Source organism: Phyllobates terribilis, unplaced genomic scaffold (genome assembly GCF_046119375.1).
Source record: "Phyllobates terribilis strain yellow unplaced genomic scaffold, ASM4611937v1 Scaffold_8__6_contigs__length_399053987, whole genome shotgun sequence".
Classification (NCBI taxonomy): domain Eukaryota; kingdom Metazoa; phylum Chordata; class Amphibia; order Anura; family Dendrobatidae; genus Phyllobates; species Phyllobates terribilis.
In genome coordinates, this window is record NW_027362768.1 from 8,581,080 (window position 1) to 8,600,258 (window position 19,179).

A 19,179-nucleotide genomic window follows, 5' to 3' on the forward strand; every position below is an offset into this window, starting at 1 on the left:
ATGTCCAATGAACTCGGCTCACCTCATGCACGTCACTGACAGCGTGGGAAAATTCTCCTGCACTCAGCGCTTCAGCGTGGGAGAATTCTCACACTGAAGCGCTGAGTGCAGGAGAATTCTCCCACGCTGTCAGTGACGTGCAGGAAGTGAGCTGAGTTCATTGGACATGAGCTCACCTTATGCACGTCACTGACAGCGTGGGAAAATTCTCCTGCACTCAGCGCTTCAGCGTGGAAAATTCTCACGCTGAAGCGCTGAGTGCAGGAGAATTCTCCCACGCTGTTAGTGACGTGCAGGGGGTGAGCTGAGTTCATTGGACATGAGCTCACCTTATGCACGTCACTGACAGCGTGGGAGAATTCTCCTGCACTCAGCGCTTCAGCGTGAGAATTTTCCCACGCTGTCAGTGACGTGCATGAGGTGCGCCGAGTTCATTGGACATGAACTCGTCTCATCTTTATGCCGTCACAGCCAGACACTGCAGAGCGCAAGCATGCCTGCGCTTCTCAGTGTCTGCGGGATGACAGGCTGGATGGCAGCGTTCTGCTGCGGTCCAGCCTGTCATCTCGATGTAGCAGAGCTGAAGCTGTCGTGGGAACCATGGAAAGGTAAGGATGAGGTTGGTTTATTATTTTTCTTTTATTGCAGGAGATCGTTGGCTTCAGCTGGAATGGGCGTGATGGTAAGTAGAGTTTAATTTAGAACAATAAAGGATTGTGTCTTTATTTCAATTAAAGGACTTTATTCTGGGTGTTTGTGTTTTCTTTTAACTTTGACTATGGGGTTAGTAATGGGGGTGTCTTATAGACACCTCTCCATTACTAACCTGGGCTTGATGTCAGCTGGCATTATAAGCTGACATCAACCCCAGCCCTATTACCCCCTGCCACCGCTACAGGGCAGCGTGGAAGAGCGAGGCTAAGTGCCAGAATTGGCGCATCCTATGAATGCGCCATTTCTGGGGCGGCTGACGGCTGGTGTTTCTAGCCTGGGAGGGGGCCAATATTCATGGCTCCCTTCCTGGGCTATTAATATCAGCCCCCAGCTGTCTGCCTAGCCTTTGCTAGCTATTAAATTAGGGGGGACCCCACGTCATTTTTTGGGGGGGGTCCCCCATTTTAATAGCTAGTAAAGGCTATGTATTCAGCTGGGGGCTCATATTAGTAGCCTGGGAAGCTCCGTGGGTATTACCCCCTTCCCAGGCTTCAAACATCTGCCCCAGCTGTCTGCTTAACCTCCGCTAGAGACTAAAATTAAGGGGAACCTCACGCCAATTTTTTTTTAATAATAAATCCTTTATTTTAATACTAAATGACAAGTACAGTAACCAACACTATCACTGTACTTCATATATATGTGACTGACATGTTTCTAGCTATCTAATCTATGTGTGAAGCTCTATTCTGTCTGTTATAAATTGTCGGGTACAGATGCTGAATTGCCGGCCGGCTTTTTTAAAGAGACAGTGCATGAAAACACTATTATATTTTTTAATAAATCCTTTACACTAAATGACAAGTACAGTAAGCAACACTGTCACTGTACTTCATATATATGTGACTGACATGTTTCTATCTATCTAATCTATGTGTGAGGCTCTATTCCTTCTTGTCTAAATTGTCGGGTACCGGTGTATGCCGCTGCTGAATTGCCGGCCGGCTTTTTTAAAGAAAGCGTCTTCTGAGCAGTTTGTCAGCTTTTGGACACCTTTGAAGGTGTTTTCTATGTGTTTCTATGTGTTTTTGTTTGCCTGTCATTGGTTTTAACGGTGTTCGACGGTGTTCTAAGGTGTTCGACGAACAGTTCGACGAACAGTTCCTCGAACATCCCGGTGTTCGACGAACCGAACCCGAACACTACGGGGGTGGCTCAACACTAGTGCCCAATTTAAACCCCGCTTCGCGGATTGGTCGCACCCGGCCGGCCGCGACCCATATTCTAGAATACCCGATGCGTTCGAATCCGGCTACCATCTAGTAGTTAATAAATAACATTTACCACATGTCTAATTTACATTAGCATCACTTTTTAATCATGATTTTGTGAGGAAGTTAAAAGGGTTAACGGTTTAACAGCAATTTCTCATTTTTTCAACAAAATTTCCAAAACTATTTTTTATGGAATACATCATGTTTGAAGTGACTTTGAGGGCCTATGTGAAATAAAATATCCCAAAATTTACACCATTTTAAAAACTGCACCCTTCAAAGTGCTCAAAACCACATTAAAGTTTATTAACCCCTTAGGAGCTTCACAGGAATTAAAGCAATTGGGAAGGAAAAAATGAAAATTGTATTTTTTACCACAAAAAATGCTGCTTTAGCCCTAAAGTTTATATTTTCAAAAGGGTAACAGGATAAAATGGACCCCTAATTTTTTTGTGCAATTTTTCTTGAGTATGCCAATACCCCATTTGTGGTGGAAAACTACTGTTTGGGCACACAGCAGGGCTTGGAAGGGAAAGAGCATCATTTGATTTTTGGAACGCAAAATTGGTTAAAATATATAGGTGACGCCATGTCGCGTTTGCAGATTCCCTGGTTTGTCTAAATCGCAGACTTTGGTTTGACCTTGGCAGACCTGGTTTGACCTTGAAATCGCAAGTGCTTCATAGAAATGTAAAATGTTGAGCCGTGAAAATAAAAATTAACATTTTTCCCACAAAAAATGTTGCCTTAGCCCGAAATTTTTCATTTTTAAAAGGGTAATAAGAGAAATGAATCAATCAGATTTTCACTTCTGGAGTGCAAAATTGTCCGGAATAGATAGCGGAGGTCATGTTATGCTTGCAGAGCCGCTGATGTGCCTAAACATTGGAAACCCCCCACAAGTGACCCCATTTTGGAAATGTTACATATCGATGGATTTATCTAGAAGTATAGTGAGTATTTTTAACACTCAGGTGATTCACAGAATTGTATAACGTTGGGCTGAGGAAATGAAAATTGTAATTTTTTTACACTAAAAAGTTTTTAATTTTCAAAAGGGCTAATGGGAGAAAAGGAATAGTATAATTTTTTACAGAATTTCTTCTATATACGCCAATACCCCATATGTGGTCAAAAACTACTTTTGAGGTACAGTACAAAGTTCAGAAGTGAAGGTGCGCCATATTACAGTGGACATTTTGCTTTTATGGTTTGCGGGTGCCATGACCCACTGAAAAGGCCCTGAGGTGCCAGAACAGCGGAACCTTCCCATAATTTACCCCATTTTACAAACTACACCTCTCAGTGAATTCATATAAGGGTGCAGTGATCATATTGATACCACAGATGTGTCAAAAAACGTTATACCATTGGGCGGTGAAGAAAGAATAAATATATATTTACCACAAAATGTTATTTTAGCCTCAGATTTTACATTTTCACATGGGGAATTGGTAAAATGGCACCAAAATTTGTCAAACAATTTCTGCGAATGAGGCAATACCCTATATGTGCCTGTACAGTACTTCTTAGCCACACAGCTAGATTCGGGAGGGAAGAGGCGCTATTTGACTCTTGAGGCAGAGACTTTTCTAGAATAGTTTGTGGATTCCATATACAGAGCCTCCAAGTGCCAGAAGAACAGAATCCTCCCTCATGTGACCCCATTTTGGAAATTGCACCCCTCTGGGAATTTATCTACAGGTGTAGTAACGATTTGGAATCCATGGGTGTTTTCCAGAAACAAGCAACCGTGGATGTTGCTGAGTGAACATTTCAAATCTGCCATTCTAGTCCCCGTATATTGTGATGCCCAATTCATTGTAGTACCCATACATTGTAATGCCCATACATTATGCCCAACTCTTGCTTCTGGAGACACACACCCACAAATTAATCAGACTGTCCTTGCTACTGTAATGCCAAAAATGTGGATACTAAATGTACATTAAGCAAACTATGGAGCTCAGAAGGGAGGGGGCATTTGGATTTGGGAGTGCATATTTCACTGGATTTCTTTTGGGGGTAGCCATTTCCTTTTACCAGAGCTTTTGTGCTACCAGTAACGTGGAAGCCCCCTATATTTCCGTTAACATATGACTGACCTGAGTTGGGACTTGTTATTTTTGTGGATTGAGTTGAAGCTTTTGTTGGGAACATTTTACATAAAATTTTGGATCACATTTATCCTGTACTCTATGCTGAACACTTATATCGGGGTTTCCATCTAAATCTCTGAATGAAGTTATTCAGATTAAACACCTGAGGGATACAGCCACTATATTGAGGCAGCAAAGTTACTCTTAACTCTGTCTGGCCCTGTTCAGTGGTGTCCTTCTTTTCATAGGTGCATGAAACTGTTGTCGACCTCACTTTTATGCACGCTTAAAAAAATGGATACCGCCGGATAATAGGCTAGACGGTGTCCACAGTGTCTCTATCTGCCTTATTATAGGTAATATTTAGTCTGGGGTTCATTCACAGGCAGGAGGCATTTCAGCTCCTGCTCTCAGCAGGAACGTACAGGCCACCGTACGTGGGTGACCTCGTGGACATCTTTGTGACCGGGGTCACCATGGAGATCATCGGAACAATGCCATCATAATCATGTTGTGCCTATTGGACCAGAGGGGGAGCTCCCTCCGTATGCATGCCAATCCATGTTGCTGTCATTATTCATCGATCGTGGTCATTTCTGCAGGGTGTCAGCTATGATGTACAACTAACACCCAGTGATTTGTCCCACTGGTTCTGCCAGAGAGCCGGCACGATCATCGCGACGTACTCCCATGGCGGAATGCACTTCCCGCAGCGTCGTATATATATGGCGCATGTTGTGAAGGGGTTAAGCCATATCTCCCCTCATTGCATAAACACACATCACCTGATTTGCTTCATTCAATAAGTATTCATTTTTATAAAGGGTGGAGTAGGAAAATCTGCATAAAAATCATGATATGGTCAAAATTACTGACCTAATAATTGTGCTCACAGTGTATTTTTGGCTCTTTTGTTTAATTTTGTTCTCTTTGGCTACTGTAGGGATTCAAGCTCTCAGGTAGTCATTAGGTAGTGTTCACACAGTTCACACAGGCAATGCGGTTTAGTCCAAACATATACAGTTTTATTGCTTTCATTAATCTCCGAGTGTTTAATAACCAAAACAGCATCTTCTGAGCACAAAGGTATAACAGTAAATAAACAGTTCATTCAGCAGGCACATACATTTTATTTTTATTTCTTTATTTTACTCACTTATATAGCGCCATTAATTCCACAGCACTTTACAGACATTATCGGCAGTATATATGTCAATGCGGGCTCACCCGAACAGATTATAGTCCATTCTCCTACAGCAAACATTATACACAGAAGAGGTAAAGTCCTACCAGTCTAGGTATCACCTTGAGCCTGAGCTCCAGCAGCTTCCAGCTCTAAACAGAAGTGTTCAACTCCATGCACAGTCCACACTGAACAAGCTGCAGCCTCCACATGTTACTCTGCAGCTCCAACACATAGACTGCTGAGCTTTCGTAGCTGACCCATGCAATCTTCATTCAGAGAGAGACTCTGGCTTTTCTCTCTCACAGCTACAGCTCACATTTTGGCTGGTCACTCAAAAGCTTCATCATACTATACTCTGCTCAACATCCCCAGCAGACTGAGAACTTCAAGTGAACACATGCCCTGGTTCTTAGTCAAAGCTAGTCATGTGCATCTAATCAAGACCTGCAGGGTTAGGATTTAACCCAGTCTTACCTGGCTTTGCTACACTACTTTTAGAACTTGTGTGGAAATCTGATGTAATTTTAAGTTACATTTATGCAGATATAAGAAAAATTCGAAAAGGTTCACAAACTTTCAGGAATCACTGTATGTCACAAAGTTTTGAATCTTCAATCCAACTTATTTGTTGATGGAGGTATAAAAAAAATAATATTACAGTACTTTTTAAAGTCCTTCAGGATGGCAGACTAATATAAAATTGTATGCATTAGGTAAAATGGTGATACAGACAGAAACTAATAAAATAATACTAATAATAAACTTGAAACTTAGTAACATATTACATAGACAAAATATAAAGAGTCTGCATACCTCTGTTAAAATGCCAGTTTTTTTCATGTAAAAAAAACAGTCCAAAAAGAATAATTTCAGAACTTTTTCTACCTTTTAATTTTAACAATTATCCGTACAAAGTAAAATTATTTTGAAAATAAAAACAACAAAACTAAAATAATGTGGTTTCATAAATGTTCACACCCTCTTATAATTGGGGATGTGATTGTGTTCATAATTAGCCAATCACATTTAAAGCAAAATGACTAACTATTGTAACATTCTGGTCAGTACCTGTCCCCTCTGTTTTCACTTCATTTGCAAGCAGGTACCTCACCTTTGTTGCACACGACGCAGGTCAGCAACATAACTAACAAACAAAACAGCAATCTGTAATGCTAAGTATGCGAACATGAAATATATGAAATTTGAATAGCATTACTGCTTTAGAAAATAGAAATAAAATTAGAAATATTAGCGCATAAATTGGCCAATTCATGTGTACCTGGTAGCCGCGATAAGGCGTTTCTCGTTATACCTGGGCAGCAACATGGCAGTCCTATTTAATCTCAGAGTCTTTTTGTGCTGCTCAGTCAGTTGGCTATGGTGTTAATTCCTGGTTTCTTTCTGTGAGACTTAAGTGGGGCTGTCATTATTTAAACCTCGGAATCTCTGACACTCACTACCAGTTAAAGATCTTCTCTGGCACTGTCTGGTGTTATGTGTTCCTGTATTGCTTCTTGAATTTCTGTTGTCTGACTGTGGACTGTTTCCTGACTATTCTTTAACTGTTGATGTTATTCTTTTGCTGCCCTCTTGGTTCTGACCCAGCTACCTTGACATTTCTCACCTCTGGTTAACTCCTCCAGCCAGACCTTCCGTGGAAGCAATCCAGTGTAAGTCCAGATCAGTTGTTAAAGGGTTCCTTTTGGAATCTATCATACAGAATGACTAGCTCCAAGTCTCTCCAAGGTAGCCTTATTGAGGCCTCATTGAGGCCTTCGACAGATGTTACAACTTGTGGGCAGGTCTGGCACTTTTTTTATTTTTCTCGACAACTCTTTTAGGTTAAATCTGCTGACTTCTTGTTGGAAATTAACTAATGGGCGAATGTCCATTAAAATAAGTGTATTTCATTCATATATGGATAAAGATTAAAGTTAGGATCCACATTTGAAGCATTTCAGCCTCTATTTTCTTGCAGTATATGGAAATAGGAATGTGACTTTTGGTGAAATATCAAAATATTAGACTTTCTCATCTGTAGGGATGAGCAAACCCGAACTGTAAAGTTCGGGGTTCGTAGCGGACACCTAGTGTTCGGTACTGAACTGCAAACACGGACTTTTTCCCAGAAGTCCGTTTTACTGTTCGGGCTCGGTGCCGAATAGTCTGTTGAAAGGCTGCAGAGCAGCCAATTAACTAGCTTTTAGGCAGTGGACAGTTCTGGAGCCATCACAGCCAGGCCAAGTACTGGCGTGGCTGTGATTGGCCAGTGGAACACGTGACCCTGCCTGTATAAACGCCAGATCACGGTTGGCATTGCCATTGTGCTCTGACTAGCGTAGGGACGGTGTAAAATAAAAAAATAACAAAAATTATGTGTGATGCCCCCTATTTTTAGTAACCTTCAAGGGGAAAGCAGACCCCAGTTTTGGTTTATAAAAATGGAGGGGCCCAAAAAAAATGACACGTGGTCCCCCTTATTTTTAATAACCAGCTAAGGCAAAGCAGAGAGCTGGGGGCTGATATTAATGGGCTGGAAAGGTCCATGGATATTGGTCCCTTCTGAGTCTAATAACACCAGTCCTCAGCTGCCCCAGAATTGGTGCATCCATTAAATAGGGGTGTCTGATAGACGTCTCTCCATTACTAACCCCTGGGCTTGATGCCAGCTGATATTACACAGCTGACATCAATTCCAAAAAATATTACCCCGATTGCTACCGCACCAGGGCATTCGGGAAGTGCACAGGATAAGTGCTAAAATTGTGCTTCTAATGGATGTCCATTTCTGGGGCAGCTGAGAGCTAGTCTTATTAGGCTGGGAAGGGGCCAATATCCATGGACTTTCCCAGCCTATTAATATCAGCCCCCAGATGTCTGCTTTGCCTGTTATTAAAAATAGGGTAGGCCCCATGTCATTTTTTAAGGGTCCATCCCTTTTTAATAACCAGCAAAGGCAAAGCTGACAACTAGGGGCATAAATAACTATGCTGGGCAGGTCCATGGATATTGGTTCCTTCCCAGCATAAGAAGACCAGCTCACAGCTGTCTCCTTGCCTTTGGCTGGTTATTAAAAAAGGGGAAACCTAAATCGTTATTTTCATTAATTTATTTATTTATTTATTTACAAGTACAGTAAACTACACACGCAAGGCACTACTCCACTCCTCCACTTGGACCTCTGTGTAGCGTCGGCATCTCTGCCTCCTGCCGGGCAGAGACGCCCTTCCCCTCACCACTGCGGTCCCGGTCCGGCGTCCTCCAGCTCCCCTGCTCCTGCTGCTGTTGCGCACACCACGCGCAGCTTCCCGGGCACTGTGCTTAGGGCGCGCGCGCTCCCTCCCTCTTAAAGGGGCCGCGCTCACCGTCCTAAAGAGTCCCAAGCCAATGGCTGGAGGACCACTCCTATATAAAGCACCTCCTCCAAAATGGAGGTGCCTGTGCAAGGTTGTTGTTTGTGTACAAACACTCTCCTCAGCCCTCAGGTTCCAGTGCCCACCAGCCTGTCTATCAGCCGTGCTTGCCAGTCTGTCTGTCAGCCGTGCCCGCCAGCCTGTCTGTCAGCCATGCCCACCTGCCTGTCTACCCGGATCATCTGTCAGGCCACCTGCCATGTCCGCCTGTTTGCCAACCTGGATCACCCATCTGGCTACCTGCCGTGTCCACCTGCTTGCCAACCCGGATCACCCATCAGGCTACCTGCAGTGCTCTCCCGCTGTACCTGTCAGCTTCAGCCATCTGACCCGTGGGAGTCGCCAGAGTGGCACCTGGTCCACCTGACCGGTCCCTCCTTGGTTCATGGAGTTGACTAAGCCGCCGTGCGACCAGGGTCAGTCCGAGTAGGCACTTAATTACCTTCTTGCATCCCAGCACAGAGGTTCCACCACCCGGATCCATAACAGTTTGCACAGGCCATGGAACCCGGTGGCTCCCAGGCTCCTTCGCTCTCTGACCTGCACCAAGAGGTCTCTCACCAGAGATCTCAACAGGATACTATCCTGTCCTATCTGCGGACAGTCAACTCCCGACTGGACACGCTGTCCACCCCGACTGTGTCCGCCTCTAGCTGAGTGGCACCCACTCCGGCGGCACCTCAACCCAGTGGCGCTGTGGCACCCAGCTTTGGACCCTGACTCTCTACACCTCCATGTTTTGGTGGTGACCCCGTCCTATGTCGGGGCTTCATAAATCAGTGCACGCTGCACTTTAAACTCCTGGCACACCAGTTTACCTCCGACCGGGCCAAGGTGGCGTTCATCATGTCTCACCTCACCAGAGAGGCGTTGGGATGGCTTAACCCTCCGTGGGAGAGAGGGGATCCTCTAGTGTTTGATCTTCAGGCTTTCCTCGCTGCCTTCTGGAAGGTGTTCAATGAGCCCGAACGAAAATCTTCTACTGCCTCCTCACTTCTCCGACTCCGCTAAGGTAGTCTCACTGTGGGCCAGTATGCCGTACGTTTCCGAACCCTCGCATCTGAACTTTCCTGCAACAATGAGGTCCTGGTGTCCACCTTTTGGGAGGGCCTTTCCGGACGGATCAAGGATGAGCTAGCCGGTTGTGACATACCTCCCTCCCTGGACGACCTGGTGTCATTAGCTACCCGGATTGACATCCGTTTCCTGGAACGCGCTAAGGAGATGACTCGTGAGAGGAAACCTCCACGCCTCGCTCCCGTCCTCCAAAGTCCAGTCTCGCAACCTGCACTCCCCCGGGTGTCTTCTCCAGAGCTGATGCAAATTGACCAAGTCAAGATGGTCAAGTCTCGCCAGGAGACCCGTCGTGCCGAGGGGAGTTGCTTCTATTGTGACAATATTGAACATCAGATCCACTCTTGCCCTGTGAGACCGGGAAACTCCAGTGTCTAGGACTGCTTGGAGAGGTCGTCCTAGGCAACAGTTCTTCCTCTCTGCCCTTGACTCTATCCGTTTCTGTTACCAGTGGTGAGACCCGCTTCTTCAAGACTGCCCATCTGGATTCCAGAGCCGCTGGGAATCTCATCCAATAGGCCGTTGTGAAGCATTTTCAGATTCCTACCATACGTCTGGCGGACCTTTTAGCAGTTTCATCTGTGGATGGAAAGCATCTCCCTGAAACCATCTTGTTGGTCACTGAGCCGGTAACTCTTCAGGTGGGAATGCTGCACTCGGAGAGGATCTCCTTCTACGTACTGTCCGGTCTCTCTCATCCCATCTTGCTTGGCCTGCCTTAGTTACAGAGACATGAGCCCGTCCTGAATTGGAGCTTGGGAGAGGTGCTCCGTTGGGGTCAGGAATACCATAAGACCTGTCTGGTTCCAGTTCGTCCTGCTCGACCCCCGTCTACACCGGCTAACCTACCTGGCCTGACAGCACCCCACTGGTCCTATGCGAATGTTTTAAAAGGAGGCAGAGACACTACCACCTCATAGGCGGTATGATTGCCCCATCGACCTAATACCTGGTGCTTCACCTCCTCGCGGGCGAATCTACCCCTTGTCGCTGGCCGAGACCCGTGTCATGTCTGAATATATTGAAGAAAATCTTGCTAGGGGATTTATCCAGAAATCCACCTCTCCGGCTGGAGCAGGATTCTTCTTCGTCAAGAATAAGGACAGCTCTCTCCATCCTTGTATCGACTATAGGGGCCTAAACCAGATCACCAACAAGAATAAGTACCCCCTGCCTCTCATCTCGGAGCTGTTTGACCGCCTAAAGGGCGCAAAGGTCTTCACTAAGCTCAACCTGCGTGGGGCATACAATCTGGTCCGGATCCACAAGGGAGACGAGTGAAAGACGGCATTCAACACCCGGGATGGTCACTACGAGTACTGCGTGATGCCCTTCGGTCTCTGTAATGCTCCAACTGTCTTCCAGGAGTTGGTAAACGATATCTTTTGAGATCTCCTGTATTCCTTCCTCACCGCTGCGGTCCCGGACCAGCGTCCTTCAGCTCCCCTGCTCCTGCCGCTGCTGTTGAGCGCACCACGTGCAGCTTCCCGGGCACTGTGCTTAGGGTGCTCTCCCTCCCTCTTAATGGGGCAGCGCGCGCCGTCCTAAAGAGTCCCCGGCCAATGGCCGGAGGACAACTTCTATATAAAGCACCTCCTCCAAAATGGAGGTGCCTGTGCAAGGTTGTTGTTTGTGTGCTAACACTCTCCTCAGCACTCAGGTTCCAGTGCCCACCAGCCTTTCTGTTAGCCGTGCCCGCCAGCCTGTCTATCAGCCGTGCCCGCCAGCCTGTCTATCAGCCGTGCCCGCCAGTCTGTCTGTCAGCCGTGCCCGCCAGTCTGTCTGTCAGCCGTGCCCGCCAGCCTGTCTGTCAGCTGTGCCCACCTGCCTGTCTACCTGGATCACCTGTCAGGTCACCTGCCGTGTCCGCCTGCTTGCCAAACCGGATCACCCATCTGGCTACCTGCCGTGCCCGACTGCTTGCCAACCTGGATCACCCGTCTGGCTACCTGCCGTGTCCACCTGCTTGCCAACCCGGATCACCCGTCAGGCTACCTGCAGTGCTCTCCCGCTGTATCTGTCAGCTTCAGCCATCTGACCCGTGGGAGTCGCCTGCTGTCACACAAGGTGGGTCCCAGAGTAGCACCTCGTCCACCTGCACGGTCCTCCTTGGTTCACAGAGTCGACTAAGCCGCCGTGTGACCAGGGTCGGTCCGAGTAGGCACTTAGTTACGCCCCTCTGGTCCCTCCTTTCATCCCAGCACAGAGGTTCCACCATCCGGATCCGTAACACTCTGCCTCCTGTTAAAGAATATTATTTTTTATATTGTTTTATTCTATGTTATTTTAAGTAATTTCCCTATCCAAATTTATTTGCAAGGCAATTGTCCGGCTCTTATCCCCATTTTGCTTCCTTTTGAAGCCCCCTATCCCTTACTACAACCATTTTACAGCACCAAAGTTCGGATCCCTATTGGCTTCTATGGGATTCGGGGTCAAGTTCGGGTGAAGTTCTGGTACCCAAACCGAACTTTGGACTAAAGTTCGTCCGAACCTGACGAACCCAAACTTCCACGTGTCCGCTCATCCCTACTCATCTGCAGTTTTGAAACACAAAAAATAAATGGCTACAGATTCCAGTGATGATCTTCAAATATAAAAATTAGAACCCTATGGCTGTAGTGGCAGAAGCCCTCCAGCATCTTATAGACTATTTTATGTGTCAATTTGAGAAATATGCTTTAGAGTCTGCAGTCTGTCCATGGGAAGCTACAGTATATACCATTAAAGAAGCAGTCCTACTTTTTTGTCACTGTCAGACTCTACCAATTTTCTTTCTTACTCTGCACTTCTACTGTATATTATATACTTATTGCCATGCAGTTTAACTTCTGATTTTTCTTCTTTTCAGCCTCCATCTTGCCTATTAAATTTCATCCTGCATTTTATTCTTCTGTGCTCTGCTATCAATCCACTACCATCTCTACCTACTACAGGGGCAATGTGATTATCCTTCTCTGTATATTCTCCTAAATAAAAAAAGAGATAACTATAATCAGAAGGCTGAGCTGTAATCTTCATAATTACTGTCTCAGGGGTGTTGTCTAGTCATAATCATTACCTGTGATAGGAGTTTCTGTTTCTTCAGTGGTACTGTCCATACAATTGCATCCTACAAGCTGTTCTTGTGACTGAGATGTTAAACCCCTGCAAAGAACATAAAGGGGTATCACTTCCAGGGGGCCACCATTAGATCATATGACCTAACTAACAGGAAGTATAACTAGTATTTTCACATAGACAGGAAAAACTAAACAAGGTAATACAGGTATATTGTATACCAGATGAATATTGGTAGGCCTAGTGTACTGGTGGGACTAGTGATAGGATGAAAATAAAAACACCTAAAAAATAATGGACTGATACTTTTAAAATTTCATTTTTCAATTTTGCATTACTTGTTTACAGAAGTTCTTTTGCATTAGTATAAAAAATGACTTAAAAATATTTAAACGCAGAGATGTTATCACAATGCACAAGCAATATAACATAAAAGACTTCAGCTGTATAACATACAGTGTTGGTAATAAATGACCTGAATAAAGATAAGGGTGCAGATAATTTAGTAATATTTGATTAAATGCCAGCCCATAGCTCTGGAAAGTTTGCCACATTATAAATTGTGTATACAGAATATCCATGATTGCAAAATTCACTCACAATTCACCACTCACATTCTTGTGAATATATTTACAACGAGGCTGGATGATACTTATCAATTGCCAGTGTAATAAAATCTTTACCTATTTAATATATTGCAGAAAATATGTAATCACTTTACTATCCATGTTTTCACTGTTACTTGTTTGCAGCAAATTTACTCCAGGAGCTGAGATTGTTCACATACATTATTAAAGCAATGAACATTCAGATATGCAAGTCACAAATGGCATATTATAAACTGCATAAAGGAAATGCAGCGGACATAAATTAAGGTAAAAGACGTTTTCTAAAACACTCCATCTAATAATTCTATATAAATACATACAAAATGAAAGTGTTTATCTAATATTTATACATATGATTATTATAATTACCTTACTGTTAACACAATTTTTATTTTCAAGTTATGCTACTGCATCTAATATAAAATTAAAACTGTTCATTTTGATGCATGTCTGATAATTTTACGCCAAAATGTCGGCCATTTTGATATGGCTACTTAAAGTATGTATACTGTCCTCAAGATAATAAATATTCCAGCACTTTCTCCTTTCATCTCCTGTGTTTTATTTTATATTATAATTACCGGAAAACTGAGCAGCTTTGCTTGACCTGTACTGTAAGTCTTCTTACACAAGCATGTCACTCTTCAGAAGGAGAAACGTTTCCCCTTAGACCTCCTGTCAGAGACCTTCCACTTAGCCAAATCAGATCTCTTGCTTGCCAGAGATGAGGGGCAAAATCCCAAAACATGTGTCTGAAAATTAAGTGTCTGGCTTGGCTTTTTATCTTAAAGGGACCTGTCACCAGTTTTGTCAGTTTTTGCCCGAAACAACTCCCATCTGACCAGATCGACTCAATTTCCATACAACGCGGGAGAACTTAAAAAGGTTTTTGGGGGTTATACAGGGACATATAAGCATTTATGGAATGCAGCACAGGTGCTGAATAAGGTCATAATTTTAGTTGTTATATGACAAAACGGGTGACAGATTCCCTTTAATTCATGTGGTGAGGTATGTTAAAGTGTAGATATTGACCTTTAGGATTTCTACCCCTAATAGGTGGCACTACAGTTCTACTTATCTTCCTTTCTGTAGAGGCTATTTGCATATTTAAATTTGCAGAGGGTCATTACATGGCCTACAAGTCTCCTTACGCCAGCTTGGCACTCTCCTCAAGGAGAAATGTTCTCCCTGAGACCTCCACTTAAATTTGAAAAAGTGTAATTAAAGAGAACCTATCATTGCAATTTAACCTGTTAATGTAAAGGTATGGCCATAATGGCCCTGTTATACTGATTTAATGGATACCTGTAGTGAAAAAATCCATAGCCTGTTTTTTGTTTAATTCACCTTAAAAGTTTTGGTACAATAGCCTCTTTGCACCAATAGCGACTCTAGTGTGAATTTTAAAAAGTAGGCTCATACAAATGCAGAGGGACTATGACAGAGCTGAAGAACCTACCCACAGTCCCTCCCTGTTGAACAAAGAAGCTATTGCACCAAAACGTCATCTATTAAATCAGTATAGCAGGGCCATTTTGGCCATATTTTTACTTTAACAGGTTAAATCGTGATGACAGGTTCTCTTTAAATCTTATATTTTTCTCGGGAGGTGAGCCATGACCACTCACCTTCCTCACTGTGATTTATTTGCTAGTAGGACAATGTTCGATGTAAATACTTTTATGCCAAAAATTACAAAAGTATTCTTGGGGTGATACCTTTATTGGTATATAACTTTGTATATAATATAACTTTGTATTGTACATCCTAGTAGGACAAGTCACTGCAGTAAAAACCTTCATGTTGTGTCCTGTCTGCAGTAGGAGGAAATAGTACTAAGCCACACCTCTTTGGATGAGATGGAACTGATCAGCTGGAGATGTTGTGTTCTCTGCAGAATTTCTTAAAGACTGACAAATGCAATGCCAAGACAATTAAGTTAAGTATATATCCATAAATTTATGTTGACTACACTGAAATCTGACTTGGCTTTGTTGAGTGCAAACTGGTGTGGTCGCCAAATGACTTTAAGTTATGTATGGTCATTTGAACTTCTCTAATTAGAGATGAGCAATATTTTGAAATTCAGGTTCACCAGGTTCACCAAATTTTTCACTCAATTATTTTTTAATTTAATAATTCAGTTGACAAAAAATATGTGCACAATTAGTAAACAACTTGGATTTTTAATAATTTAGGAAGTGGGCCATGTCATTATTCTTTCATCTTTAAGGTCTTTACTGGCAGTCAAGCAGTGGAGTGATGCATGTGAAGGAGCATTGTCCTTCATAAAAATTATAGTTCTCTTTAGAATTTTTCCTGTACCACTGCTTGAAGAAAGAGTCTTAAAAAAACTGGCAGAAGGTTTGGGAGTTGATTTTGAGTGCTTCTTCAACCTGAAAAGATCCAATTAGCTCATCTTTACTAATATCATCCCATAGCAATTTTCCACTTTCACCTTGCTGGTGTCTGAGTTGAAGTAGAGGTCTGTGCCTGTTACTAATCCAGCCATGGACCCATCTGGTTCGATCAAGAGTCACTCTCATCTCATCAGTCCATAAAACCTTTTGAAAGATATTTCTTGGCCCAGTCCTGAGGTTTCAACTTCTGTGTCTTAGGCTATGTGCCCATGTAGCGTTTTTGCGGTGTTTTTACGGCCGCGAAAACGCAGCGAAAACGCTTGTAAAACAGTCTGCAATCCCGCAGGTATATGTGGATTTGCTGCATTTCAATTAAATTCAATGGCTGCGAATTTGCAGCGTAATCGCGGTGCGTGTGGTACCCGGGAGGAAGAGGAGACTACAACTCATCCCGGCTACCGCGCGGTGAAAAAAGAAATAAAAAAGTTAAAAATAAGCAAAACCTGTATATTCACTTCTCCGGCGGCCCCCAGTCTGCTCCCGGCCACGTCCTCTCGCCTTGGCGTCCCGCAGTGTACTGTCAGGACCTGCGGTGACGTCATTTAGTCACCTGATGGTCACGCGACCGCTGACGTCGGCGGTCAGGTGAAGGTCGCGTGACCATCAGCTGACTAATTGACGTCACCGCAGGTCCTGACGGTACACTGCGGGACGCCAAGGAGAGAGAGGACGCGGCCGGGAGCAGACTGGAGGAGACCGGAGAGGTGAGTATACAGGTTTTTTTTTATTTTTAACGTTTTAATTCTTTTTTTTTACTATAGATGCTGCATTTAAAGCATCTAAGTTGTTCACACATTATAAATCCATGCCGGTTGCATGGATTTATATTGTGTGATCAACTTGTCAAGCACTTTTCCAAGTGATGCTCAAAATTGCTTGGACAAGTGCTTGAAAAAACGCATGCGAAAATGCATGTAAAAACGCTGAAAAAACGCTTCTCTCTGGCAGAAAAAAACGCAGAAAAAACGCTCTGCATCAAATCTGCTACGTTGGGTTTCAGCCTCCTTACCTTGGCCATGTCTCTAAGCACTAAACACCTTTTACTTTTGGGCACTCCAGAGATGTTGTAGTTCTGGACTATTTGCAATAAAACTTTTGATGGTTCCGGTGTAAAACCCCAATATTTTAGCAATTTCAGGAGTGCTGCATCTCATTGTAAATCTGTAACAATTTTTGACTTTTCAGAGTCAGTTAAATCTTTTTTGGCCCATTTTACCTGAGGAAAACAAACTGCCTAATAATTCTGCACACCTTGATAAAGGGCGTTTATATTCTTAGGCCGTGCCCTCCCTCAGTACACAAATACACATCACCTGATCAGCCTTATAAAATAAGCACTCAATTTATACAGCTTTGAGAAGGAACGTTTGCATAAAAAATAATGATATGGTCAAAAAACTCACCTGTGTAGTAATTGTTCACACAGTGTCCTTCACATTATAAGTAAAGGTGTAGGAAAGACTAAATGCAACATAAAAGGAAGTGGGAAAAGGGGGCCCAGACTCAAGGGGGTAGTGGAGACCTCCTAGGCTGACCTTATATCACCCTGTCTCCCCTAACGTCCTTATATTGGTTCCGGACCAATCGCTGCACAGGAACCTTGCCTTGTCTTTCCCTGTCATTTGGCCCTGGCTAGGGAAAGGAGGGGATGAGCACTAGTCGATCCCCACTGACAACTAAAGACAACAAGGGGGAACAAACAATGGAAGATAACTTAGCTTTAGTCAACTTCAGAGAGATGAACACTCGTCCTTTTAGCTCCAGAGAAGAAGAAGTACTGCTCTTGCTCAAGCCTTCACAAGGGGTCATGTGAATATCTCCGGCACCTCCCTCTAACAAACACCAGGCATTTATACACCCAGACCAGGGTGTTAATTAGCAAGAGGAAGGTAGCCAATGGGTCCTAGAGAGACAGCTTCTAAGAAGGTGTCTGTAATGCCAAACAAAGAAATCTCCTGCATCTAACTGCAGGGCGACTGTCTGTCACTTCTGACACACCTGTGACAGTACCCCCCTCTATGAGTGGCCTCCGGACACTCAGGACTGGGTTTCTCAGGATAAGAGGTGTTGAATGAACGAACCAACCTGGGAGCTTTCACCTCTGATGCTGAAACCCACATCCTTTCCTCTGGACCATAACTCTTCCAGTGCACCAAGTATTGTAGAGAACGACGTTGGAGACAAGAATCTACAATCCTATAAAATCTGGAACTCCAGATTACTATCAACCATTACTGGGGGTGGTGGCACAGGTGAGGGCTCAAGAGTTTCCACATACTTCTTGAGAAAGGACCAGTGGAACACGTTGTTGACCTTAAGGGCCTGAGGAAGTTCAAGACAGAGCACTGCTGGGTTAATGACAGCAGTTATTTTATAGGGACCAATAAACCTAGGTCCCAGCTTCCAAGAAGGAACTTTCATTCTTATATTCTTGGTAGACAACCACACAAAGTCATTCACATTCAGGTCCGGACCTGGCAAGCGTTTTCTGTCAGCCATACGTTTATACCTGTATCCCATGATCTTTAAATTACTCAGAACACCCCGCCATACTGAGGAGAGCAACGAAGAAAACCATTCCTCCTCAGAAACTCCCAAAGCTCCTTCAGCAAAGGTACATAACCTCGACAAGAAGGACCTCGAGAAGGTGGTCTCACCCGTCTATCCCAAAGGTGTCTATCAAGATGTATGGCCAACGACATGGCAGCCACCAAGGACTGAGGGGTTTCATATACTGCAAAGGCATCTTTCAACCTTTCAGAAAGACCCTCACAAATTTGGCTTCTAAGGGCTGAGTCATTCCATTTAGAATTCGTTACCCAACTACGGAATTCAGAACTGTACGTCTCCACTGACCGATTTCCCTGCTGAAGGTGACGTAGCCTAGACTCAGCCAAGGCGACTCAGTCAGGGTCATCATAGATGAGGGCCAGAGCCCCGAAAAACCCCTCCACAGACTGGGGACAAACCAAATCCTGAGATAAAGAAAATGTCCACGATTGAAGCTTAGCTTTAGTCGACTTCTGAGAGATGAACACACGTCTTCTTAGCTCCAGAGAGGAAGAAGTACTGCTCTTGCTCAAGCCTTCACAAGGGGTCATGTGAATATCACCGGCACCTCCCTCTAACAAAACATTAGGCATTTATACACCTAGACCAGGGTGTTAATTAGAAAGAGGAAGGTAGCCGCTGGGTCCTAGAGAGACAGCTTCTAAGAAGGTGTCTGTAATGCCAAACGAAGAGATCTCCTGCAACCAACTGCAGGGCGACTGTCTGTCACTTCTGACACAACCGTGGCACACAGCCTCCAATTGCCCTGAAAAGATGTATTTGACACAATAGGGTCTCCAAGGACTTTCACAGGGTTCTTTAATGCAAATACAATGTT